This window comes from Panthera pardus, unplaced genomic scaffold, assembly GCF_024362965.1.
Source record: "Panthera pardus isolate Hobbes unplaced genomic scaffold, ASM2436296v1 HiC_scaffold_12, whole genome shotgun sequence".
Taxonomy (NCBI): domain Eukaryota; kingdom Metazoa; phylum Chordata; class Mammalia; order Carnivora; family Felidae; genus Panthera; species Panthera pardus.
Window position 1 is genome coordinate 27,529,967 of NW_026526677.1, and position 26,156 is coordinate 27,556,122.

The window sequence follows — 26,156 nt, forward strand, 5'->3', positions numbered from 1 at the left end:
AAAGAGTGAGACAGGGAAGCTGGGACCAAGCCAAGGAGAGCTCTTAATATTAAGCTAAATTATTATTTTTTGTCCATGTAATTCTATAAATATGATCTACAAACAAATGAATGAATGTGAAGCGAACAGGAAGAGATAGCCCTTCTACTGTTTGAATACTTATGTCCAATCCAGTGATGGCAAAAGGCTTTACACAGTCAGCCTCCCAGGTGAATGGTGCTCACCTCGACGCCTCAGGGCTCAGAAGATTCAGAACTCTGGCAGAGGAGGTGGCCAGGCTAAGACTAACCATGCTGCAGCATCCAGAGCAATGCCTACAGCCAAGTGAAGGTCTCCAAAGATGTCTCTCTCGTCAGCCAATAGAGGCATTCAGCCAAGTGGGTTAACCTGGTAAGTTAAGTAAAATAGGCTGTTTCCCCTGGGTGAAATTTTGGGGATGTTGAGAGGGCTCTCTGCCTCCAAATCCCTTAACTCTGCCCACCCCATCCCTTAATTCAATGCCTGAAATTCCATAATCAAAGTGTCATCTCTTAGCTACAAGCTGTGATGGCTTCTAAAGCTGTTATCAGTCCATTACACCTTATAGTAAGTGAAGGATCTGAAAGTAGGTTTTGACAAGGAGATTGGAGAGGGAAAGGAAGATGTAACCTGTGTACTTGAGGTGGAAGATCATCAGAGACACAGACAGAAAGTGCTGGAGAGAGAGAGAGAAAGAGCAGAGAGGAGGAGCTGGCATCGTGACAAACTTTGCCAAGGGCAATTTTGCCAAGTTCTAGCAACTAATCCTAGCACCGGCCAGACTGTCCAGTTATTAACAAAAATGTTTCATACGCTCAGTCTGATTACGGCATCAGCCAGATGATTTAAATGACTGCATTAGGCAGCTAACTGGGTAGTCGCTGGCCTCTCTACCACATAGGGGAGCTTGGCTAATCTTAACATTAGCAGGTTGCAGAACTCATCAACAGCTGCCTGCTCCAGAGGGTGAGTGATGCCGTTCTCAAGATCCAAGGAGGCCCAGGGAGTTCAGGAGGATGGAAGTGTTCATTCTTATTATAAAATCCCCTGAGAATAGCAGGCTGTTTAAAGGATCAGTGTGTGGGCCATTTTTCTTCTGAGGAGCTTTGCCTTACAGTCTCATGCTGCATATTTCCCGGTCATAATAGTTTGGAGAAAAATATTGCTAAATGGCTGCATAAACAATTTTAATTGGCCTGGGCTCCCAAAATGTGCTATTTTTGTTCTGCTGCCAAGCTTGCTTTTTTACTAGCTAATTATGCCCAGCATTTAACTTTCGGCAAAAAAAAAAAAAAAAAAAAAAAAAAAAAAAAAAAAAAACCAACAGGAAATAGGGCATTCATTACTCGAGTGACAACTTTTCAACAAGCCTACATTTCAACATCCATTGTGTAATTTCCTCTCTCCAGCTTACAGTTAGTAGTTCCATCAGCCTTTGGAAACAAACAGCTCCCGTCAGTGGGGCTTTGTTCTGTTTAAATGCTTGCCTATCTCCAAGGCAGGCAGAGGGAGGGGCTCCCATGAGCCACCCGGGCCCTGTCCCTGCAGGGTGGGTCTCCCAGCTTGTTTAGGCTCCTCAAAGCAATTCCTTGCCTGGGGTTGCTGTTAGGCTGAGCTTGCGGCCAGATTGGGCTCTCTCATCAGGAACTGGCCTGGGCCTGTTGTTTATGCATTACCCCCAAGGCTCCTGGGGGATTCAGGCCACTCTCAGAGGGACACTCTCTTGTCCCCCGAGGAATCATAAGGACAGACAATCTCAGTTTGTTAGATGATAACTCCTAGAAAGTTCTCTAAAGCCACGTCCTATTGTACGAGCCATTTTAAATTTATTTTATTTAAAAATGTTTATCGCAAAGTGTATCACATGCATAACAAGTACATAATTGATTAGCATACTGCTTAAAGAGTTATCATAAAGCATAGAACATGCAACTACAATCCAGGTCAAGAATAGATCATTACCAGCACCCCAGAAACCCCTCTCACGCTCTTCCCCAACCACGACTCCCTCCATCCTTCCCAAAGTTGACCACTACCCTGACTTCCAAGACTACGGTTTTACGCGCTTAAACTTTACGTAACTGGAGCTATTTCTATGTGTGTACATGTGCGGGACCATGTGATATATTCTTATCTCCGGCCTCTTCTGTTCTACTTCACTTTATTGCATGTACCTCATCCATCTTCATTACTACAGAGGATTCTCCTGCGTGATGAGATCACAAGTTGTCAATTTGACTATAAACGGACATTTGGGTTGTGTCCAATCTGGCTATTGTGAAAAGTGCTGCCATGAACACTCCCGTGTGTGTCTTTCAGTGCATAGGCACACACATTTCTGCTGAGCGTCAACTAGGAGTGAACTGCTGGGTCACGCACATAGCTGGTGTGCATATTTGGGTTTTATAACCGCAGCCAAACTTTGTTTTCCAAGTGGTGTTTGCGAGTTGCCACTGCACCACTTCCTCAGCAGCTTGGAATGGTCAGTCTTTTTTATTGTAGCCATGGCAAAATGTATCGTGGTATCTCAGTATAGTTTTGATTTGCTCGTTCTTGACTATTCACGGAGTTGAGCGCTTTTCCATGTATCTATTCTCGATTAGATTTAGAATAAGATGGAGGTTGAAGCACTAAATGATTGAAATCTGGAAAAGAAGATATTTTCATGGGAGAAGAGGCTGCCAAAATTTCCACCTCCTGAATCAGCAAGGAATCAAAAAGGAATGATCGAATCCCCAGTAATCTCAAAATGATGTACCTACAATTGCACTGGGAAAGGCGGGGGTGGGGGGGAGCCAAAAACAGCTCATCACCCTGTACACTCTGTTAGTGCCTTGCTTTTCTCTTAAGCAATACATCGTCATCATCTTGTGTCATTAGCTATCTTACATGGCGATTTTTAATAGTTACATTCTATTTCACTATTTAAAGGTATAATTTATTTTGTCAGCCTCCTGTGATTTCTGGTTTTCACTATTATCAGCAATAATGCACTAAAAATCCTTGGGACTAAATCTCTGGGCACATCTAAAACTATTTGCTAATGGCAGCACACTTTAAAATTATGGTATTTTAGGGATGCCTGGGTGGCTCCATCGGTTGAGTGTCCAACTCTTGATTTCAGCTCAGGTCACTATCTCATGATTCACGAGATCAGCCCCATGTCGGGCTCTGTGCTGACAGCACGGAGCCTGCTTGGGATTTTCTCTCTCTGTGTCCCTCCCCTGCTTGAGCATTCTATCTCTCTCAAAATAAATAAATAAACTTAAAAAAAAAAACTGTGGTATTTTAAAGGCAAACTGGAGATTACATAGGGACATGTAATGAATGAATTAATATGAGCACTGCCTCCTTCATTTTTTTTTTTTTTTCTTTTTATGAGTCTTCCCTCAACCTTTAACAAAACTCTGTGGCCTTCCTGAGGGTGAGCTGAATGGAGTGATGGTGACAGCCATGTCAGAGTAAATCTATGCAATCCACCCCCTGCTTTGGCTCCTTATTAAGAAATTAATAATTATTATTTATTATTTACTGAACACTTATCTTATGGCAAGCATTTTATTAGGCAATTTTGTAATAGATGTTACCATTCAACCTTCATAAGTTTCTGATGTGGATGGCTATTATCGTGCCCATTTTTTAGGTGAGGAAACTGAGACTTAGAAAGGCTAAGAGCCATGCCCAAGCTCATTTAGTAAGTGGTAGAGTAGGAATTGGAATCCAGCTGTCTGACTCTATACTCCCAGTTCTCAACCATTATACCACTAATTCCCAACCTGTATACTTTGGTGTTCTGGTGTACTGCAAACCTATCCTAGACACATTGCTAAATTTTATATATAAAATTATTTTGCTGCTGAGTGGCAAACGTTATACGGTGAATTGATTTCAGAGATGGCTCTAATTCTTCCTAGTACATGCCCTTTGCAATTTGCCTTTGCAACTCCCCCCGGCTAAGAAGTGAAGATATGTCTCCACCCCTTGGGCATGAGCTGATCTTGTGACTTGCCTCAGCCAATACGATGTGGCAGATGTGCTGGTGTGCTTGTCTCAAGTTTAGGCCTCAAGGGACATTGTTTACTTTTGCTCTACCTCTTGCTCCTCTGTCACCATGGGAACAAGTCTGGGCTAGCTTGATGGGGAATGAGACATGGGAAGCAAAGCCAGGTCGAAGCCCCAGATACGTGAGAGAGCCCAGCCCAGCCAAGATCAGCCAAGCCTCCTAAGCCAACCTACTGTTGAGGGTAGATGGATGAATGATCCCTACTAAGCCCAGTGAAACCACCTAGCTGACCCAGAGATTTGTGAGCAGAATGTTGATTGCCACATGTCACTGAAGTGTTGTGGGTATTTGTTTTGTAGCAAGATTGTGGTGATAGATAATACATACTACGGTATCTGTATCTAATGGACAGAATACTAGCTAGTGGTAGGTCATGGTGGTGGACAAACTCAGGTATAACTTGGCCTCAGCACAGCGAACATCAAGCTGTTACCTAAGAAAGGTGTCTATTTACTGAAGCATATGAAAGCAATGAGTATATATGAGAAGATATTGAAACTTCATTTCAACAGCAGCCCTGCACTGCTGGACCACCAGGGATAGTGTGATGCCATCACCCTCTACTGAGTAAAATTTAAAGTTGCATTTTGAGGGGTGCCTGGGTGGCTCAGTGGGTTAAGCATCCGGCTCTGGACCTTGGCTCAGGTCATGATCTCACAGTTCGTGAGTTTGAGCCGTGTGTCGGGACTAACAGTGTGGAGCTGGTTTGGGATTCTCTCTCCCCCTCTCTCTATCAAAATAAATAAACTTTAAAAGAAATAAAGTTGCATTTTGATCGTAAGTTCCATGTTATATTGTTCGCATATTGGTTACACTGGTTGAATTGGATTTCTATCCCTTGCAACCTAAAGAGTTCAAGTTCCAGGGATGGGAGCATTTGAAAAATTACAATGCCTCCCCTCCCATCTGTGATGCTCATGGTCCTGAGCAGTGTGGCTGAGAAAGCAAGTTGGAATGTCTAAAGCCCATTCAAAGAGCAGGCTGGTTGTTCCCTGTGTCAGATTCCTCATCTTACAGAGAGGGCCTCCTCCCAGAGCTGGCCCAGGTGTAGACCAAAGGAGGCAATGTAACAAACTGCCTTGGCCACCCTCTGTCCCTGCCCCAGGGCTACCGGCCTCCTGTATCTTCAGATTAGTAACTGAAATTCCATGGTCCCCCTCTGTATACACCAGTTGAACCATTTTCCATACTCTTGGCCTTTTTCTTCTTCCTTTATGCACTTCTGTTTCAGTTACACATTGTTGTGTGTGTAACAAGCTATCCCAAACTTAATGGCATAGAACAACCACCATTTTTGTTCTTCTGTTCCTATGTGCCACAGGTCAGGAATTTAGAGAAGGCATGGTGGGATGGTTTGCCATCACTCCTGGATGTTTGAGCCTTCAACTGGGAGGACTTGAATGGCGGGGGCTGGTGTGTTCTAGAAGCTTCTTCCTCCACATATGCTTAGTGCCTGGGCTGGGGACTGTTGACACCAACATGTAGCCTGTCCACAGGATGATGGCTTCTTCATGGCAGTCAGGCTTTTTATGTGGTGGCTCAGTGCTCCCAGAATGAGGTGAAAGCTTCATGACCTTTTATGGCTTATCTTCCGAACTTACATATACTTTCACGTCTCTCGTATTCAATTGGTTAAAACTGTCACAAGTCTGCTCAGATTCAAGGGGAGGGTAGGTAGACTTCATTTCTTGATGGGACAATCATCAAAGAATTTGCAGCCATGTTTCACAATTGCCGTACCTTAAACTTATCTATCCATTGTGTCAACTATAAAGATCCTTTATTTTGTGTAAGAATCTTTTGGTTACAAGGAAAAAAAAATAACTCAGTCTAGGTTAGAAGAAAAAAAAGATATGAGTAATTTACTTAAGGATGCAATGGTATCTCACAGAACACCCCAAGGATGTCACTGTATTACTATCGTGTGCTTGGAGTCAGTAGGTGCTAAGGTGTTATGAGGCAAACTCATCCCTACTGATTTATCTCCATTCCCAGGCAGTGATGCCCTAGCCATGAAGGAAGGGACCAGAGTCCTCAGGGAATGTCACTAAAGGGAAGGACTGAACGCTGTGGCAAGTCTGTCACACACTCCAGAGGGGAGGCCAAAGTATGGGGCTGGGTGTGTCTCCTCAAGTGAGTGTTAGAACACTGAGCATCTGAGGAGGACTCCTTCCATCCCTAAACACACGAGTATTCATTCTAGAGGGTCATCTGAGATCTTTCTCCCCATCAGGCTGACTTGCTATCCCCAGCCTGAAAGATTCAGTCATTCATTCAACAAACGTTTATTGAGTCTCTTGGATGTTCGTGGCACTGTGGCAGGGAACAAGACATTCAGGAACCTGATGAGATGAAGACACCCTCTTACCTGGGACCCAGGAGCCCTGATTCTGCCAGTCACTAAGTAACTTTGAACATGTACTCTGCCTTCCATGGTTCTCAGTTTCCCTATCAGTCAAATCAGGACCTTGACCTTGAAGATCACCGAAGTCCCTTCAGAACCCCTAGAAGAAAGATGATGTTGGCACTCCTAAAATTTCAGCCTTCAACCTCAAGTTTATTTTCTGTCTTTTGCCTTTACTGCTGGCTGGCTTACTCTTGCTGTAATTTATTTAACTGAGCCGTGCTGAGCAGTTTGGAACTGAGTTTGCATGAATCACTGTCCATAAAATCAAGTTAAGTGGATTTCATTCCACACAGTGCACCTGTGTATATACTCAGGGAGAAGAAGCTGGATTTTCTTGGCTCTTCCAGACCACTGTTAGAATTGCTTCTTTACAGATACAGCATTCACCCTGTATTTATAGTCCATTGTTATAACAGTCTCCTTCAGAGACCTGGAAGTAAAGTGTTGGATGCAATTTTTCCTTCAGATCATTTTATGTAGCTGTCCTGTTTCTCTATCTAGCTAAAAATCCGACATTGATTTCCTTTATTTTATCGGAGTTGGCAAATATCAGATTCAACTACATTCAGTCATTCAACAAATATTTATTGAGTGTTCCGTGAAGTTATACTGAGCTAGGTATGGGGGTGAGGGTTGAGGGGAAGTGTCCTGCTACTCAAAGACACTCAAAGAAGTGTTAAGTAACATCAATGCAAGAGAATGTTGCCAGGCAGAAAATAGGAAATTTGATGTGGTGGTTGGAAGAAGAAACCGACAAAGCTGAGTGACCTAGGAAGGGTTATGGAGAGTTCCGGGAGGATATTGAGCTTGTGAGAGGGATTCCTATTTGGACCACTCCCTCTGTTTCCCTCCTTCTGACCCCCTCGCCCCATGACATAACCAGCACTAGAGTCCTTTCAGTTCACCATTTTGTAAAAGGATGTGATGGGCGGCGGGGAAGAGGTTTGAGCAGGGATGAGCATTTGTAGGAAGAAATGCCCAAAGGGTCTGCTCTAGTGCTTGTGAAAATACTTTTTTTGGAGCCAGTGTGAGGGATTATAAAGGGATTTATTTCATTTTGTAACACCGCCAAAAGCACAGGTCGACTGTGACTAAAATGGCGGTATGAGGGACTGCCTATTTGGATCTTTGTTCTTGTTTTCCATCTTGATAGAAAATGTGCCATTTTTACTCTGCCATTGAATAAACATTGCACAATTTTCCTGGCCAATTTAAAAAATGCTATTCCATTTACCCTTTGGGTCTCTAAGAGACATATTGAGATGTTGGGAAAGGGCATGGTGGGACCTCCCTTCTGCCCTGACACTATGCTTATGACCATTCTGTCCTTTTGAGAAAATGGAGTTGCTTTAAAAGGACTTGAAGCTTTCACTGCACCTGTGTTTGTATCCAGGCCACAAGCAAAATTTGCTTTGCTTAATGAGTTCTGTTTGTTATGCCGTCTTGGGATAAGACATGCCCACATTTCCCCAGCAGTTATTTGGGGAGCTTGAATGCCCAGATGGTGCTTTATGCTGGGCAGTCTCTGCCAAGAGACCCTGGACAGCGCCACTTCTGCCCTGGAGGAGTAGTACAATGGGCCACAGAGCAGTGCTGTCCACGCAAAATAGAGTGCCACGAAGATAATTTTTAAATTTCTATAGCCACATAAAAAAAGTTTTAAAAAGCAGGTGAGATTAATTTTAATAATATATTTATTTTATCCAATATGCCTAAAATATGATCATTTTGCCATAGACTTAATATGAAAATAATTGATGAGGTATTTACTTTTTTTCATTTTTTTAAATACGTCTTCCAAGACTGGTATGTATTTTATCTTACAGCACACCACAATTCAGACTGGCCACATTTCAAGTGTTAATAGCTACATGTGACTAGTGACTACCACACTGGACAGCATAGGTCTAGAATTCTCTACCGATCCTTCTGCAGACCCCTTAAATCCCTGGAGGGTCTTTTCTTTCAATCTTTATAAGCGATGAAGAGCCCAACCCTTTGGTTTTGAGTAGGAATAGCTTGCTACTTAACCCTCCAACTGCACAATTATTTCCATCACTCCCAGAGATAGGCTAGCAAATTCAGGGACCTTCCATTACAGTACCTATCACCCCCCACCCTGCTTATGCTATATTCATACCTTGTTTGTGTTTCATACTCTGGCTCTTTCTGTACTTTATCCTTTTATTTATCTATTCCATTTATTTTTTAAGTAGGCTTCACACCCAGCACAGAGCCTAACATGAGACTTGAACTCATGACTCTGAGATCAAGACCTGAGCTGAGATCAAGAATTGGGTGCTTAACTGACTGAGGCATCCAGGTGCCCCCTATACTTTAACCTTTTAAAACTTACCTTTACTGGATGCTTTTTCCCCTCAGAGCCCACTTCAGGGCTTAGGGGATAATGGTGATAAGGACTGCTGGGCAAAATAAACTGCGGTACTCTTTCTTGGGAACTAGCACTCACCAACCCACTTCAAGATTACAGATAATACGTGGCGATGGGGCGGGACAGCAAGAGCAGTGGAACTGGAAAGGATTTAGAGAACTCCTAGTCTGGTGTTTGTTTGTTTGCTTCTAAACTGAGGTATAATTTGCATAACATAAAATTAATCATTTTCAGTGTACAATTCAAAGACATTTAGTACATTCACAACATTTGCAACCATCACCTCCGTCTAGTACTAGGACATTTTCATCACTCCAGAGGAAGCCCCATCCTCATGAAGCAGTCACTCCCCATTACCCCCTTCCTGTAGCGCCTGGCGACCCCTGCTTTCTGCTTTCTGCTTTCTGGATTTGCCTGTTCTGGATATCCCACGTAAATGGATCGTACAACACACAACCTTTTGTGTCAGGCTTCTTTCACTTAGCATGATGTTTTTGAGGTTCACCATGCTATTGCCTGTATCACTACTTTGTTCCTGTTTACTGATGAATAATATTCCACTGCATGTATATACCACATTTTATTTATCTATTCATCTGCTGATGGACATTCAGTTTGTTGCTGCCCTTTGACTATTGTGAATGGTGATGCTATGAACATTGGGATACAAGTTTTTGTTTGAATACTTGTTTTCAATCCTTTTATGCATATATGTAGGGGTACAATTGCTGGCACCTGGTAATTCTTTGTTTAGCTTTTTGAGGAATGGTTGATCTGTTTTCCAAAGTGGCTGAGCCATTTGACATTTCTACCAGCAAATTAGGGGGGGTTCCAGCCAATTTCCACATTCTTGCTAATCCTTGTTATTTTCCACCATTTGTTTCGTCTTTTTTTTTTTTTTTTTTTTAATTATAGCCACCCAGTGGGTATGAAATGGTATCTCGCTGTGGTTTTTTTTTTACGAAAAATATTTTAAATTAATAAACTTAAATTTTGTAAATTTAATTTTTAATGTTTTAAAGCAGTTTCAGGTTCATAGCAAAATTGAGTGGAAAGTCCAGAGTGTTGCCATCTACCCCTGCCTCCACACATGCACAAGCTTCCCCACTACCGAAACCCTCCACCACAGTGGTGTATTCCAAAATTGATGACATCACACTGACACACCATCATCACTCAAAGTCCATAGCTTGCATCAGGGCTCACTCTTCATATTGTATATCCTCTGGATTTTGACAACTGTGCAATGACACCTGTACCACCATTGTAGCATCATACAGAGTAGCTTTACTGCCCTAAAAATCCTCTGTGCTCTGCCTCACTGTGGTTTTGATTTGCATTTCCCTAGTGTCTAATGATGTCCAGCCTCAGTCTAGTGGTTTTTAAAAACCATTTTTTAATGTTTATTTATTTTTGAAGGAGAGAGGAACAGAGTGTGAGCAGGGGAGGGTCAGAAAAGAGGGAGACACAGAATCCGAAGCAGGCTCTATAGGCTCTGAGCTGTCAGCACAGAGCCCGATGCGGGGCTCAAACCCAGGAGCTGTGAGATCACGACCCAAGCCGAAGTCAGATGCTGAACTGACAGAGCCACCCAGGTGCCCCTCAGTCTAGTGGTTTTTAAGCAGCACCTTGAGAAGGCTCCTGAGGGATCACCACGGAAGAGAAGACCCAGCAAGTAGCAACAGTATTGAGCAACACCCACCCCTACCACCATCACTCTGCTTGTGTCTATTGGGCATGTTTGACTTATTCAATATTCCATTCGAGCAGGGGGTTTTGAGGCTAACATAAATTTGACAGTCATCTACCTGGTCTTGTATACATTTTACATATGGCACAACTGAAATCATAAGAAGCAAAGATACTTGGCTAGTGTCTTGAGATTGGCAACTTCCAAAAGCAGTAATGGAGCCCTACTTCTCTGACTCCTGGTCCCATTCCCTTTCAACACTATTGCCCTGTCATTAGTAATAACAATAATGGCAACCACCACGTAGTAAATGCTTGCCATGGGGCAGGCAATGTGGTGATACCATCACGTAACTCCCTTGGAATAACTCTAGAAGGTTCATGCCATCGTGAGGCACGTAGCACACTTAGGACGGATATCTTCACCATGGCCTGCCAGACTCCTCTCCAACCTCATAGGTGTAGCTCCTTTTTTACTCCATCACTCTGCTCCAGCCACACCACGTGTGAAGACCAGCGTATGCCAGTTTCAAGGCTTCATGCTAAATGATGAACTTTTACAGTGGCTTAAATAAAAGAATTATTGGGGCACTCGGATGGCTCAGCTGGTTGAACGTCCGACTCTTGATTTCAGCTCATGTCTTGATCTCACGGTTTGTGAGATTAAGCCCTGCGGTGGGCTCTGGGCTGACAGTGTGGAGCCTGCTTGGGATTCTCTCTCTCCCCGTCGCTCTCTGCCCTTCCCGTCACCTCTCTCTCTCTCAAAAACAAATAAATAAAAATTTAAAAAAAAAAATAAAGGAGTTTTTACTTTGTCACCTAAAGGAGGTCTGGAGGGAAACAGACCTCTAACTTGAGGGTCGTTAGAGATTCAAGCTGCTTTTTTTCCTGCTCTGTCACCTTAGAGTGTATCTTCCATTTTAATGGTTCAAGATGGTGTTGGACCACTAGGAACTCTACTTGTGTTCTAGGCAGTAGGAAGAAGGAGGGGGAGGAGGGCAAAAAAAAAAAAGCACTTACCAGCCGGATCAATTTCCTCCCAGCAGCCTTCCCAGAGACCCCATGTAATGTCTATTTCTATCTCATTTGGCCTCAGCTAATTGCAAGAGGAGCTGGGAAATGAAAATTTTTTAGCTTATCTTTTGTCACGCCAAGTAAATTTGGGGTTCTATCCTAAAGAATAAGGGGAATATGGATATTTTGAGACACCCAGGGTCTACCACAGATGTTAATCAGAGCCTTTTTTAATAGTGAAAATTTGGAAATAACATAAATATCTGAAAGCATGATTGGCTCAATAAATTAACTGATTCATTAATATCATGCATGCTTAAATCATACATTTTATTTTGTTCTTTAAATTTATTTGTTTATTATGAGGAGGGCAGGAAGAGGCAGGGAGAGAGGGAAAGAGAATCTCAAGCAGGGTCTGCACTGCCAGCACAGAGCCTGATGTGGGGCTTGAACTTATGACCTGTGAGTTCATGACCTGAGCCAAAATCAAGAGTCGGACGCTTAACCAACTGAGCCACCCAGGCGCCCCTAAATATTACATTTTAGAAGAATATTTAGGGGCGCCTGGGTGGCTTGGTCGGTTGAGCGTCTGACTTCGGCTCAGGTCATGATCTCACGGTCCGTGAGTTCGAGCCCCGCGTCGGGCTCTGTGCTGACAGCTCAGAGCCTGGAGCCTGTTTCAGATTCTGTGTCTCCCTCTCTCTCTGCCCCTCCCCTGTTCATGCTCTGTCTGTCTCAAAAATAAATAAACGTTAAAAAAAATTAAAAAAAAAAAAAAGAAGAAGAATATTTAACAGCATGGTAAAATGCTTATGATACTATGTTGAGGAAAAAAGAAATTACTACTTTCCTAAGAAAACAATTAAGATATTCTATAAGAACCATAAATGAGGAACAGCCACTTGATGATATAAAAGAATTATGGTACTCTGGTTACCTTTTAAAAAGAGTCCTTATCATTTAGTAATGTATTTATGGATGAAATGATACGGTGTCTGGAATTTGCTTGATAGTGGAGGAGGGAAAATGGTGGGGAGGTAGGCTCAGAGAGGGTAAACCACTTACTTGAGGCCACAGAGCCAGTAAGTAGTAGAGCTGGGTTTTAAACTCAGGCAGGATGACTCCAGAGTTTAATACACAGGAAAAAGCAGCAGACCGCATGGCATTTACGTGCAGCTCTGTTAAGAAGGCAGCATCCATCATACAGTTGGCACACTAAATTTTCAAGTCCCTGACAAAGCCATGGGTCTGTGAAAACTCGGGAAAGAAGACCCCGGTACTTCTCCCAGGGAATGAGAAGCTGTTATGGGCATCTATTGTAGAGATCAGAAGGACAGGCTTTCAAGGTCCCACTTAGGTTAAAGAGACGCTGGACAGACGGTCGGTTGGCGTGGATCAGTTTGGTCTTATGGGCTGTTTACCGCTCTTACAGTTTTGGTTAGCTCACTCCCATGTTATACTGGTTGTCGAGTATTTAATATCTCCCTGGAAGAGAGAACTGGTCTTGTTTGTAAGGATTTAAAAGTTAGACAATCTTCTCAGAGGAGTCTGGGAAGATTCTCAGAAAATGATAGACAGCTCTCTGGCTTGGGTAGATAACCAAGCCACGCGCTTGATGGCCCTTCAAAGTCTTGCGCAGGCCCCACAATCTCGTAAAACACTGTTAGATTGGCCACTCTTGTTTGGACAAAACAATCAGTCAAACCACAAAGTCAAAAACAAAGTTCTATAGTAGAAATATGTATTTGCCGTCCCCTTCTGTAGTTACTCTACCTCTGTATTCCTTTGGAGAACTAGCTCTCCTCTCCATTTCCCTTCTCAGTGGAACCGTCCATCATGGTGCCCCGTCCTTCCAGGTCAAGAGAGGGCCATGTGACCCAGTCAGGCTGCTCAGATGCTCTCTTGGAATATGAATCTTGGGTCAAAATACACAAAGACAGAAAATCACACAGGTGCATCCCTAAATAACACCTTCAAGAGAGAAAACCCCCGTTTCTAATATTTCTGAGAACCAGATATTTAGCCTTTTTTTTCATCAATTACACCTCATAGCCTGACAGTAATTTTTATTTCTGAAGTTATCCAGAGTCTGTTTCTGTTGTCTGTAACAATGAAAACCCCTCACTCACATGGGGGTCAATATCAGATGTCAGTGCTTAAAAACAGACCCTTCCTTCCTGGTCCAAACACCCCCCCTAACCCCAGAACCTAAGTCCTTTCTCCTCCATTTTCTTCCAGAGCATCCTGGGCCAGAGTGGAAAAGGACTCTTGTCAATGTGCTAAGCTTTACCTTGAGGGATAAGTGAGGACACCCTTTAAATTACCTATAAAACCCTTTGATTCACTCAGCAGAGGTTGCCATGGGCAATTTGCTAAGCTTATTGATTATTTTCTGTTTAAATTAAAGTTTGATGTCCTGGAACAGGCTGTGCAGTGCATGGAGTTAATGGAAAAGGTTGAGATCCAGGGGAGAGACACTCACTGGGGAAATGGAGGGTATTCAAGGGGAAAACAGGGAGTCTATGAAGAGGAGATTGTCAGCACCAAGTTGTAGTAAATATGATGGCGATAAAAAAGATAGAGAATGGAATTCTTTTATGGAAAAGGGCAGCCTCCTGGACATTTAAAGCCTCAGGAAGACAGTGGAAAAAAATGTATTCATGCCACAAATATTTGTCACGTATCTGTTATATGCCAGGCATTGTGCTGGGCGCTAGGGGAAAATAGCATGGAAGGCACAATCCCTGACTCTATGTGTTGCATCAGTGGTTCTCAAAGTATGATCCCTGGCACAGCAACATCCCCATTGCCTGGAAATGTTGGGCCATGCAGATTCTCAGGTCCCACCCCAGACCTACTAAATCAGAAACTCTGGAAGTGGAGGCCATCCCTTCCAGATAAATCCGATGCATGCCATCCGTCTGATGACGTGGTCTCAGCAGTCTGAGAACCACTGCTCTAGGAGCGAGGCCTGGAGTTCTGCCAGCCTGGAGGTCAGTTTGTGTTGGTGTCATCACTGACAACATCTGGTGAGTATTTATCATTACCAGATGTTGTGCTCAGTGGGACACATGAGTTGTGTCACTTCATCCTCAGAACCACCTTGTTATTAGAAGACGAAATGGAGGCACGCTGAAAGTAACTGGGTAGGTAGCATTCAAATGCCGGAGACTAACCACACTGCTCTACAGTCTCCCAAACCCCAAACTCCCACAAGCTCTGTGACGCATCCTGCCCTGGTCAAAGCGGACCTTCAGATAGAGACAGAACCATGGTTTCCCCTAGATGAGATACGTTGTACAGCTGGGTTTCAGATGCTTGAGGAAGAAGAGGAAGGAAATGAAGAGCAAGAAGCGTGGAGTGGACTGGGAAGGAGGCAGAGGGCATGTTGGCCTTCAGAGAGAAGCCAGGCCCACAGACCCACAGGCATCGTTTATCCTCATCTTACGGGAGGCGAGCATTCAAAATCACCGCATATTGATCACGTATGGGGAAATCTTGTCACTTCAGTCAGAAAGGGATTTCATGTCACGATGCCTCAATTCAAGCCCTTTAATTCTTCCACTTATGGTGTGTATTCATTTCCTGTTGCTGCTGTAACAAAATCAGTAGTCGCTCCATATTTCTGCTGTAACAAATTACCACAAACTTCGTGACTTAACACACCATGAGTTTATTATCTTACGGTTCTGGAGGTCAGATGTCTAGAGTCAGGGTGTTGGCAGGGTTGTGTTGCTTCCGGAGGCTTCAGGGGAGAATCCATGTCCTTCCCTTTTCCAGCTTCTGGATGCTGCTTGCAATCTTTGGCTTGTGGCCCCCTTTGTCTTCAAAGTCAGCAGTGTAGCATTTTCTCTCCTGTCTGACCTCTGCTGTTCTCACACCCTCTGTCTCTGATTCATAGCCCCCTGTGTCCCTCTTACAAGAAACTTCGTGATTATACTCGGCCCAACTAGATAATCCAGGATAATCTCATCTCCAAATCCTAACTTGATCCATTAGCAAAGTCATTTTGCCCTGTAAGGAACATATTCACAGGTTCTGGGAATTAGGATATACACGTCTTGGCAAGTGGTGTTGGCGGGGGGATTATTCTGTCCACCATACTTGGTGATCTCTTAGGAAAGTCACTTTTCTTTCTCAAAGTTTCTAAACTCTACCCAAAATGGGGATTATAACAATTCTTGGTCCTAATCTTACAGGGCTATGATTGAAATGAGCATGTGTGTCATTTCAATCACATTTGTAAATACTATTACTGCCTCAGTTTCCTCATCTGACAAATGGGGACGAGTGATGTTTCTTCCTCGTATGGTGAGGAGTATGTATTGCTTACTTACCCTGAGCCGCGTCGTGTTCACGTTGCATTGGAAAGGACGTGCCACGGCATCTGCTGCACCCAAGACACTCAGGAAAGTGTAGTTGCAGTAATTGTGTGAGTTAGTTAGGTTTTAGAGTCTTAAATCTGTGTCAGCAACAGACAGCGATGAGGTCAATCCTCTTGAGGAACCAACCATCTGATGACTCATATCACCGTGCAATGTTTGGAAGAGAGGCAATAGGCTCAGGTCCCAAGATGCACCAGTGATCGTGAACTTGGGAGGACGTCCACTGAGCCGACTGAGGGTCGGAATGACCCTCTGCCCCTACTCTGTGGTAGGGGACGGGGTCAAGGCTGCGTGTGCCCACCGGAGGCCGTTATTACCACTCCCCTGGATCTGCGTTTGTTGGTGATCAGGGGAACAAAAAGCAGCAGCCGGGTCCACCAGAAGAGAGACATTAAAGTTGATTAAGTGAGTGGGCCAATTAGCGTCTGGCTTCATGCAGTGTGGAGTTAATTAGCCTCTACAAAACAACAACAGCTGCTTTAATGGTTGGGCAAGAGGCCCAGCAGAGAGGAGCCATGGGAAGAGAAGTGATAGGGCTAGTGCTTAATAACTTGGCTGCAGTGGGCCCTGCCCCACTAAAAATGTAGAACAAAGCCCTGGGCAAACTTCTTTGCATGCTTCTAGACAGTACATGGGGCGGAGAACCAGACCCTTCTAGTGTCCTCCCCCTAGGGAGAGGCCAACCTCAGACCTCAGACTCGAGTTTCTTTTTAAGACTGTTTAGCACAACTTAGTTTGCAATCTCACTGAAATCACTACCCTACACATTTCGTCTTGATCCTGAACTTCATAACGCACATTGTTTCCTCATGTTGGTATTTTTTCCTTATTACAAAAGTAATACATATTATGCGGGTAGCATTTGGAAAGCATATAGAAATGCAGGGGGAGAAAAATAGTCCCTCCACCTTGAAATAAAACCTTTCACTCCTTAACCGTTTATTTGTCTCTTGCTAAATGCTGTTCAAAGTGTTCAGACTAATTATACATCAGTTTTGGTTTTTCTCTATGCAAATATATATGTTTTACAAATTAGACTCACCGTGTATGACCTTTATTAACCTACTGTTTAGCAATATGCCATGAACATTTTCCTTATCTCATTATAATTTTTTTATTAATTTTATTTTTTTTAATTTATGTCCAAATTAGTTAGCATATAGTGCAGCAATGACTTCAGGAGTAGATTCCTTAATGCCCCTTACCCATTTAGCCCATCCCCCTTCCCGCAACCCCTCCAGTTACCTTCCGTTTGTTTCATTATACTATTTTTTAAACTACTCGGTCTCTTGGGGCGCCTGGGTGGCGCAGTCGGTTAAGCGTCCGACTTCAGCCAGGTCACGATCTCGCGGTCCGTGAGTTCGAGCCCCGCATCAGGCTCTGGGCTGATGGCTCAGAGCCTGGAGCCTGTTTCCGATTCTGTGTCTCCCTCTCTCTCTGCCCCTCCCCCGTTCATGCTCTGTCTCTCTCTGTCCCAGAAATAAATAAAAAACGTTGAAAAAAAAATTAAACTACTCGGTCTCTGTGGTTCCACTCATTAAGCTATATTTTAGTTGTCCATTTATTTATGCCTTTTGCTTCCTCTTCCAACAAAGTTTTTGAGGGCAGAGACAACATTGTTTTAACCACTATATCCCCAGTGCTTGAAACCACGTCAAGCATGGGGTAGACACTCATTTCAAATGTGATGAATGAGTAAGCAAATGAGGGAACAAATGTAACCAATCCCTTCTTAAGGGCCACTGAGGTTGCTTCCACTTCTTTACCATTATAAAAAGTGCTGTTATAGGAGTTAAGATTAGGTTCTTACTACAAGTGACAGAAAATCTCCCAAAACAATGGCTTAAGCAAGATTTAAAAGTTTCTCTTTTGCAAGAGTCCAGGAAGCAGGTCAAAGGCTGGAATAGTGCTGTGCTACCCATTGGCGTGGACTCCATTTCCAAAGTCACCTCATTGTTCAAAATGGCTGCTAAATCTCCAGCCACATTCCAGCCGAAAGCAAGAAAAGGAAGGGAAAAGAAGGATGCATATGGCTCTTCATGGAAGCTTCGTACATCCCCTCTGCTTGCTTTCTAATTAGTTATAATTTGCTCACATGACCATATCTAACTGAAAGGGAGTCTGGGAAATGTAGTCTTAATTATGCAGCTAATATTCAGGGAAGAAAGGGAAGAAAATTGGGGGACCATTAGCTGGGATGGCTCCTGAACTTATGGATCGACCCCAGCCCCTCAAGCTGGCCCTTCCCTAACGTGACCCTTAGTTTTTCCATACAGGGATCTGGTCAAGTCAGCCTGATTTCTTCAACTGAGACCTGGGACCAGTGCCCTGGAGGGTTTCAGAGCCTTCACTTCCTTGCTGTATACTTCATCTCGCCAGTTGACATAGTCATCGCCAAAGATTGACTCAATAAAGATGCCCCATTTCCCGGAGGATGTTTTTCCAATTAGTGCAAAGAGGAAGTTCCAGCTGTGAGGACAGGAATCTGGGTTTCTGAAATGCAATGATTATTAGTAACAATCAATCAAACAGCCTCATAGGACAAGGGAGAGAAAGCCAGCTCTCAAGGATGCTATGTGGGACAAGGATGACGTGCTGCCTGTAACAAGAGGCAGTGTGGCTCAACCGCAACGTGGCCAAGCCCCTGAGACAGTGAGGGACTTTGTAACAAGGTTTTACTGCCTGCAGTAAAAATCCTGCCAAAACGCATTCAGGAACGTGTGGGGAGACGTGTATTCATTATTATGCCCCTAGCAGCTATCACAGGAAACCATCTGGGCTCAGTTGGCCTATAAATTTGCAACTTGCAGTTGGGTGGGCTACAGGGAATCGGCCAAGCGGGAAGTCAAGGTGTGAAGTGGGTCTGGCAGGTTCCATACACAGGGCTAGCTCAGAAAGTCACCATTCCTGGCAGGATTTTTCTTTTTAATTTTTTTTTTTTTTTTAACGGTGAAATGCATCACACATACAGAAAAGTGCACAAAACATAAATGCACACTTAAACAAATTATCAGAAAGTGAGCACATGTGTGTAGCAATCACCCAGGCCAAGAAATTGGGCATTGCCAGCCCCCAGAAGCCTCTCATGTGTCCTTTCCTAAACATACTGACTTCTTTCCCCACAAAGATTACGACCCTGACTTTAATGAGTATAACTGCTTTGCCTCACTTTACCGTTTTGTCATTTGGGTATTCACCCCAAAATGGTATAATTTAGTTTGCCTATTTAAAAACAAATGTTTATTTATTTATTTTGAGAGAGAGAGAGAGACAGAGACAGAGAGAGAGAGAGAGACAGTGGGAGAGGGCAGAGAGGGAGAGAGAGAATCCCAAGCTTAGGCTCCACGCTGTCAGCACAGAGCTCAACACAGGACTCAAACTCACAAACCGTGAGATCACGAGCTGAGCCGAAACCAAGAGTCTGGCACTTAACCAACTGAGCCACCCAGGTGCCCCTAGTTTGCTTATTTTTTAACTTTATATTGTTGTATAGAATCATAGAGTCCATATTCTTTTGTGTCTGGATCTGTTTCCGTGTGTGTGCCATGTCATCATTTTAGTATTTATCCATATGGCACAAGACTCTAGTTTGTCCGTTTTCATTCCTGAATATTATTCCACTTATCTCTTTTACTGCTTTTAGACATTTTTACAGTTCCTGGACGTTTGGGTTCTTTTCAGGTTGAAGTTATTACAGATAATGTGGCTATGAATATTCTTGTATGTAAATCCTTGCGCACATGTGTATGAGTTCATCCACAGCTGTGATTCTCAAACTCCAGTGTTCGTGAAAATAGCCAAGAGCTTGTTAAAATGCAGATTCCCGCTCCTTCTCCCTAAAGATTCAGATTCAGCAAGTCTAGGGTGGAGCCCATGCAGTTTCATTTTCAGCAAAGTTTTAGGTGTTAATGAGGCTGCTGATCCCTGGACCGCCCTTGAGTAGCACTGGAGAGCTGGCATTGGCAAACCTTAGCCCATGAACTCAACCAGGCCCACCACCTGCTTTTGTATGGTCCAGGAGCTGAGAAAGCCTTTACATTTTTAAATGGTTGAAAAAAAAATCAGAGAATAATGTGTCCTGACCACGAAAGTCAGGTGAATTCTAATTTCAGTGTCCATGAATAAAGTTTTATTGGCACACAGCCATGCCAATTCCTTTATGTACTATATGTGACTGCTTCCGTGCTTAGTAGAGTTGAGTAAATGTGGCAGAGAGCACTTTACCTGTTGGTCTTTTACAGAAAAGTTGTGCTGATACATGATCCAGAATGCATGCTTTTGAGTGTAATTACTTGTAACACCTTTACTGGACAACATCAGTTCTCTAGGGTTTTTAGGTTATCACCTCCTCATGACTAGAGGAGGAAAAGGAGACAGAGAGGTGAAGAAACTTCCCCAAGGTCACACAGTGAAAGGCGGGGCGGACATATGGATACGAATCTGCCACAATCTGTGGTCTTTGCCACAGCACCAGCCTGCTTCCAGTTGCCACAGAACAGTGGGATCTTTCAGACAGAACCGGTTTTCCAGATGGTTAAAGTGTGGATCTGCTTAGAAGAAAGTTAGGAGCCTCTAGACCCCTCCAGCCCAATGATTCTGATTCTCAGCCCCATGTCACCGTAACTAGCAGGGTGATCTTAGCTAGCAACCCAAACCTGCTGAGCCCCAGTTTATTCTTCTGACAAATGCAATAAGCAGAATGCACCTCGTAGGCTGTTGCGTTGATTAATGAGATAATATATATCCCATGTCCTACAAAAGGGAGGCACTTGCTAATTTATTTCCCTCCACCCAAGGACACAGGAAACTTTAAAAAGACAGACCCCAGCCTTTTCCTGTCACTTGGCCTCTGGTTATTGTCCTGGGTGTAATGGAGTGGAAAACTCTATACATGGCTCCCTCTGACAGTGAATTTCTAATCTCAGAAAACTTAATGGTTTTTGTCAACCTGATTGTCCAGTGAGAGTGGATTAGGGGAATGACTTCCTTGTCACTGGAAAGTTGACTTGCTTCACAACGTTTTTCCTGGTGCCAGTGGGAGGCATGATCGATACTACACAGACCTAAATACTTACCTGTGGTTTCAGGGCTGAGGACAAAGGTTGGGCATTCCATTTAAGTGCCTTCAGCCATTTCCAAGTAGACCCAGGCGTAATGTGCATTAAGCGGTTTAGGCTGGTGACCCGGAGCTCTGCAGTCTGAGGGGCAAACCCGAAATCAAGCAGTTGCTTTCTCCTGACCCGCGAAGCAGAGGGCCCTCTGGCTCATGCTGGATTTGTCTTCTCAGCTCCAGTTTTCCCATCTGGGAGAGGAAGGTCCATTAGTTACTGTCAGCACTACGAGGGAAGGATGGCCTTGCTTTTTTCTGTATCAGGACTTCGTGGACACAATGTGCTGAAGCACAAATGGACAGCGACTACTAATCAAAATCTGGTTTCAAATCCCCACTGGCATCTTGGGGGGGGGGGGGAAGGGTGTGAATTTCTTGCACCAGGCACCTCCACAGCAGATGAACCGAGAGTCAGACCTCAACACAGAGCACCTGCCAGAACTTAGTCACCTAAGGAAACTCCTGCGCTGTCTGGCAGAGCTCTCTCAGTCCAGGAGGGCAAAACAAAGCCCTATTTTATTTGAGACCCTTGAAACTATCTCACTTCCTCAGGGACATCATCTCTGGTCTTTCCGATGAGGCAGGCCCTCTGTACTTTTCCTTCATGACACTCATGCTAATTAGAAATGAAGCAATATGTAAATCAATTAGAATATAAGCTCCAGGAAGTCAAGGACATTTGCCTTCTTCGTTCCCTGCCGATTCACAGTGCTTAGAAACGCTTAGAAACGTGCCTCCCCTCTTTGACTAGAACTCCCATGAGAGAAAGAGCTGTATCTGTCTTATTCTCCCTGTTCTGGTTCTTGTTCTCCCCAGGACAAACCCTGGCACATAATAGGCACTCAATAAATAGTGAAAAGTAAAATACTTAAAACTTTTTATATTGAATTAATGATATTAATTTTATTTAGGTAATAAAAACGCTGGGGCGCCTGGGTGGCTGGGTCGGTTGAGCACCCAGATGACTTCGGCTCAGGTCATGATCTCTAGGTTTGCAAGTCGAGTTCGAGCCCTTCATGGGCTTGCTGCTTTCAGCATAGAGCCCTTTTCAGATCCTCTGTCTTCCTCTCTCTCTGCCCTTCCCCTACTCTCTCTTTCTCTCTCTCTGTCTGTCTCAAAAATAAATACAACATTTAAAAAAAAAAAAGAAAGAAAAGAAAAGAAAGGTGAAAGGGCGCCTGGGTGGCTCAGTCAGTTAAGCATTTGACTTCAGCTCAGGCCATGATCTCGCGGTTCCTGAGTTTGAGCCCCTCATCAGGCTCTGTGCTGACAGCTCAGAGCCTGGGGACTGCTTCGGATTCTGTGTCTCCCTCGCTCTCTGCCCCTTCCCTGCTCATGCTCTGTCTGTCTCTCTCTTTCTCTTTTGAAAATAATAAATAACTATTAAAAAAAAAGAAAATAATAAAACTGCAATATAGTTATTTTAGAAAAAGAGAATAAAGTAAAAGACCCCTGTCTCATTAATATCACCATTCATATAGCTACTTTAAGTATTTGATATTTTTCTTCCAGAGTTTTCCACTGTGTATTTTACACATAATTGTAATCAGGTTATTTTAAGCCACACATATATGTGTGTGTGCGCACACACACACACACACACACACACACATCAACTGTCCAGGTGGCAGGGAGTTTTATGAATTTAAGAGCAGGAAGGGAGGCCTGGATGAATAATGTCTTTCTTATTGTTATAATTAATTGTTGGTCCTACAATGGGATTGATAACATCATGGGAACTGCTAGTGAAAAGCATTTCTCTCTAAAGTTTCACCTCTGGGGTCAAGGCAAATCTGGCTATGGAAAAAATTTGCAGGTTAGAAATAACCCACAGGAAAATGCTTTATTTTTATGCTCGCAAATCAGGGAAACGCAGTGGCCGCTTCTGAACATAAACCTGTTTTGTACACTGCAGCGGGCTTAGTGGCTCAGGGCTCATTTCTCAGCCTTTTTTATTTGGATCATTATGTGGAAATCAACCCGGCTTCTCTCTTTAAGCCCCTAGTGATACATTGCCAACAAGTGACTTCAACTGTAATTACGGGAGTGAGGAAATTACTACATACCTTAAAAAACAAAACCAATCAAAACCCTGCTGTATTATATTCAAAATATGTTTCTAAACGTTTAGAGGGGAAAGGTTCTACTCCTTGTAGAGACAGCCTACGCTAATGGAAAGCCTCTTAGTTTACCATGAGAAAAATTCATGCAAATTTCTTATTGACAAATAAGGTGGGCAGGAAGTTGAATGAACAAACAATTTACTCATCTTTTGTTGGGGGGCCGCTTTAGGGGTCGGATACAGACTCTGTTGACTGGAGGAAAAGAGATATATCTTAATCTTAATCTTGATCTTGACCTTCCCCCCCCCCCCATTTCTTATCTGGAATAGAAAACAGGAGGAAGGAGTGGGGAGGGGGGGATTTATGGGAAATGAATAAAACAGCACTTCTTCAGGAGATGGGTTAGTGGAAAAGCAGAGGAACTGGGGTCTAGTCTAGCTCTGCTCCCACCTTAGGATGTGAATCAGTCACCTTATGGGGCTAGGGATGATGATGACCTCGTACCACCTTCAGAGAGTTGTTGGAAGAATCTAGGAAAACCCTAGCTATTGGAAATACTTTAGAAAGCGTGTAGTCAGGGATGCCTGGCTGGCTCAGTTGGTTAAGCGACCAGCTCTTGATTTCAGCTCAAGTTATGATCTCACAGTTCGTGAGTTCAAGCCCTGCATTGAGCCCTGTGCTGCTGGTGCACAGCCTGCTTGGGACTCTGTCTCCCTCTCTCTGCTCTTCTCATTCTCTCTCTCTCTCTCTCTCTCTCTCTCAAAACAAATAAATAAACGTTTTTAAAAAAGCATATAGTCAAATGTTTTTATTTTATTTTATTTTAAACAAGAAACTTATTATTTTTTAATTTAATTTATTTATTAAAAAAATTTTTTTAATGTTTATTTGTTTTTGAGAGAGAGACACACACAGAGTGTGAGTAGGGGAGGGGCAGAGAGAGAGAGAGGGAGACACAAAATCTGAAGCAGGGTCCAGGCTCTGAGCTGTCAACACAGATCCCAACGTGGGACTTGAACTCACAAACCGTGAGATCATGACCTGAGCCGAAGTCAGACCCTTAACCGACTGAGCCATCCAGGTGCCCCTTATTTATTTATTTTTTTAAAGTAATCTCTACACCCAGTGTGGGGCTTAAACTCACAACCCCGACTACTGACTACCAACTGAGCTAGGCAGGCACTCCTCAAATGGTTTCAAAAGGAGCACTAAGTCTCAGTATTGCAGGGGGAAGCTATACTATTGCAAAGCCTGGTGAGGAATTTCAACATCCAAGCTCCAGCAGCTGTGAAGGAGACAAGCAGAGAATGAGCTGAGAACCCAGGACTTTTTGCATATTGGAGGCACTGAAAAAGAGAATGCAGTTTTCTTAAGCATGCAGAGGATTGCCAAAGTTAAGAGGTACTCGATAATAGTTGAGTTTAATGGGAAAGAGCATCTCTATCTGTTTCTACTTCTTTAAATTTTTTCTTTCTATGATGTTCACATATTATTAAAACTAAGATGGTAAAATAAGACAACTTATGCAAAAATTCTAAGAAAATTAGATTTCTAGAGCTAAATAGCAAATTTTATCTCATTTCCCCCAGTTGTTAACAACTGAAACTTCTGGGTCTGATAAACAATATATTCCCCTTAACAGACTCCGTTTCTTTTTATCTTCTTGAATTCACATATTCATTCAACAAATATGCATTGAATATCCAGCTGAATGTACAAAGAGGAAATAATTAGCGTCTCTAGGGCTGGTCTTCTAGTCCCAAATCTATTGTGCCTTGCAAAGATCCACAAAAAGAAACCAAAAAAGAAACTGTGAGATCAAAGCGCCATTCAGAATTCAGAAAAGAAACATCAAACGCACTAGCAGTGACTGATGGCTACATGTTTTCCTCTTTCCTGGGCACACAGACTCCATTTCAGTCTCCCTTACATTTCGCTGTGGCCGCAAAATGGAATTCTAGTCCACGGAATGAGATGTTACCTGCATCACTTTCAAGCCCGGCCCATAACAGCCTCCCACACAGCAGCTCCTTGGCTCATCCAGCCGGCTGAGATTGAGAGGAACTCAAGTGTTGAAGACGACAGAGCCTCCATCAGCCTGGACCCCTGAGTGACGACTGCACAGAAGAAGCCCGCCCTGTGAACTGTGCCCCAATCTGATGCTATTATGAGAACATGAAATAAATTTAAGTTATGGTGAGACATTTGGAGGTGTCTTGTTTCAGCAGCTGCCCTACTTTAATACATATGGCAACTAAGTCCTCAAATTTGGGACCTGTGTGAAGGAACAGTAGAGAGAGATTTAACAGCAATGGATGCTTTTGCTATTTGTCATAAAAAGTTTCAAAGGGGGTTTGGGGTTCTCATTCCGATTAGCTCAGGGACGTGCCTTAGAGTAGGATCATCTTTATACTTTTCTCTACCTTGGTTCTTCCATGCAAGAAAGAGGTTTTTTTGTTTTGTGTTAAGTGCTTATTTTATTTATTGTTGAGAGAGAGCATGAGCAGGGAGGGACGGAGAGAGAGGGGGAGACACGGAATCTGAAGCAGACTCCAGGCTCTGAGCTGTCAGCACAGAGTCCAACCGGGAGCTCAAACTCACTGTGAGATCATGACCTGAGCCAAAGTCGGATACTTAACAGACTGAGCCACCCAGGTGTTCCAAGAAAGAGTTTTTATGGATAGATAGATAGATAGGTAGATAGATAGATACAGATATACATATAGATTTTTTTTAAGGTGAAGTGCAACCATTATGGTCCAAAATGGTGGCAACCTGGGGCACCTGGGTGGCTCAGTCAGTTAAGCATCTGACTTCGGCTCAAGTCATGATCTCATGGTTCGTTGAGTTCGAGCCCCGAATCAGGCTCTGTGCTGACAGCTCAGAGCCTGAAACCTGCGTCAGATCCTGTGTCTCCCTCTCTCTCTCTCTTACCCTCCCCTGCTCACTCTCTGTCTCTCTCTGTCTCTCAAAAATGAATAAACGTTAAAAATTTTTTTTAAACTATAGTGGCAG

General features: G+C 43.5%; 2 long non-coding RNA genes across 2 annotated transcripts; one reads left to right on the top strand and one right to left on the bottom strand.

Annotated features, from left to right (window-relative positions):
- Positions 1-12,407: 12,407 nt before the first annotated feature.
- LOC128776095 (uncharacterized) lies at positions 12,408-25,271 on the bottom strand. Its single transcript, XR_008421024.1, has 3 exons — positions 25,123-25,271; positions 21,044-21,270; positions 12,408-13,498 (listed from the first exon to the last, which is right to left on the bottom strand). It is a non-coding gene; the product is annotated as an uncharacterized LOC128776095 (long non-coding RNA).
- On the top strand, positions 24,441-25,347 carry LOC109279160 (uncharacterized). The gene is made up of 2 exons (XR_002086041.2): positions 24,441-24,542; positions 25,050-25,347. It is a non-coding gene; the product is annotated as an uncharacterized LOC109279160 (long non-coding RNA).
- The last annotated feature ends 809 nt before the right edge of the window (positions 25,348-26,156 follow it).